Consider the following 2,026-nt stretch of genomic DNA (forward strand, 5'->3'; position numbering starts at 1 on the left):
CAAGTTCATGGCAGTCACTCACCACGGCTACAACGTTCTCAAGATACTAGGAAGCGGGGGAATCATCACGGTCCCATGTGAATAAAGGGATGCGGTGTGCTCCCTTGAGCTCGCCTTCCAAGCTGCAGCAATCGACAACCCACAACCCTGACAGGAGAAGTGAAGGCCCTCCGGAGACCATCCCCAAGAAGAAGCTGTCGTGCCGCGCAGGACCCCAAGAAGATGGCATCGTGTCAGGAGCCACATCAGGATCAGCGCCCACTCCAGGGGCGCCTCCCTCCACCGCATAGGAAAGAGCGCCCGACGCCCTCCTCATGCAGGACTCGGGGGCTCTCTTCTGGAGGGCCTCGGGCCTTGTCAACCTCATGAGGGAGGTGCTTGGGCACCACTTGGAGGCATGCTTCGTGGCACGCGAACCTCAGGAGAGCACAGGGCAAGGAGTGCCCATCGCTCAGGAGTTCATTACCGAGACCACCCAAGAGCTACAGGACGCAAGTGCCATGTGCGATGACAGCCGCTCATGGAGTGCGGCTCACCATCCAGGCGAGGGTGCTGAGTTGCGCGTCTGTGTCAACGTCCCAGGGCTCAACAGGGCTGCATCTCGGGAACGCTTCTGGCCATCACGTGCGGGCCACTGTGAGGGTCCACCACACAGCTACGTTCGCATGCCCTTCGTCTTGCCGAGCGTGGCGTCGGCCTATCAGCGCAATGTGCGGCAAGTCCTGGTGGCTTAGGAGGCCAGGTTCCACGCCGTTCTGGAGGAGATGGGGACGGTCTTCAGGGAACCTCCTGAGCCCCCAGAGCCTCCCAAGGCCCAGGGTCCCGGTGGCTCATGAGGAGCCATTAATTCAACGCGTGGCTTCAGCTGCACCAACTCTACTTCGTCTACAGAACCAGGTGACATCTTCCAAGTTCATTTAAGCTGGGAGCGCCCCTCGGGCTGCATTATTCCCAGGCCACACGGGTCTGTCCCTGTGGCATGTATCCCTTTTGCTTAAGTCTTTAGCTTACCTTGTTGGGGGCGCCCCTCAGGCTGCATCATCCCTAAGCCGCTCGGGCCAGACCCGGTGGCATGTATCTTCCTGCATTTATCCAAGTCGATCTGCTCTTCATGCTTAACCTGCCGACGGCTATCGCCTGCTCGGTTGCCGCCCGCCGCGGGTCTGCTTATCCCATGCAACCCGCTTGCATGTTAAAAGGGGGGATCCTGAGCATCGCGACTCAGGAGATCTTACTAGCTCGCCAGCCCTCACCCCCTGGCCTTGACCACGGCATCACGACCTGGCATACCAGCGGCGGCTGAGCTTGCTCGAGGGCCGGGACCTGTGGACGTAGAGTGCTTGCATCTAACTGCCTTGCCGGGACATACAGTCACCAAGACTCAAGACCAGGTGCAACCCACCTTGAGGTAGGGCCTCGTGAGTCCCGCGCTGGCTCACGAGTGCCAGATACACCTCGCAGCCCTGCCGTGCAAGCCACGTGTCAGGGCGGGGCTGTACACACCCCGAGGGCTCCTCCCGGAGGGGGCCCCCATCCCACGCCCAAGTGGAAGCTCCATGCCTTGCGCTGGCTGTCGACACTGCCGAGGAGCGGCTATGCCCGTGCACAAGCGGAAGCACTATGCTCTGCGTTGGTGATAAACAACTGAGGGTGACCCCACGGTCGTACCAACCTTAGGGAGCCTAGAGCTCAGCGCCCAGCCTCACCACGACGCCTCCCCTCGGGAGAGTCGCGCGAGGGGGCTAGGCACCGGGGCTGCGCTCGGGTCACGCCCAAGCGCACGCCACCCAACCAGGTCCCCCGGACCTGGGCGACGCGCGCCCCTCCTGAGGCCTCGGTGAGGGCAGGTATGGAAATTGTTTGAACGTCAAGGGGGACTCCTGAGCATCGCGACTCAGGAGCCTAACTGGTCACGTAGCCCCTCACTCCTTGGTCCTCCTGGTCTCCGGTCGGCCCAATGGTGGTTGAGGTATGCGCGGGGCCGGGCTTTGCCGACGTAGAACATTAATCTATCCTCACGAACTCT

The sequence above is a fragment of the Triticum urartu genome, chromosome 4A (genome assembly GCF_056163025.1).
Source record: "Triticum urartu cultivar PI428250 chromosome 4A, HENAU_Tu73, whole genome shotgun sequence".
In the NCBI taxonomy this organism is placed as follows: Eukaryota; Viridiplantae; Streptophyta; class Magnoliopsida; order Poales; family Poaceae; genus Triticum; species Triticum urartu.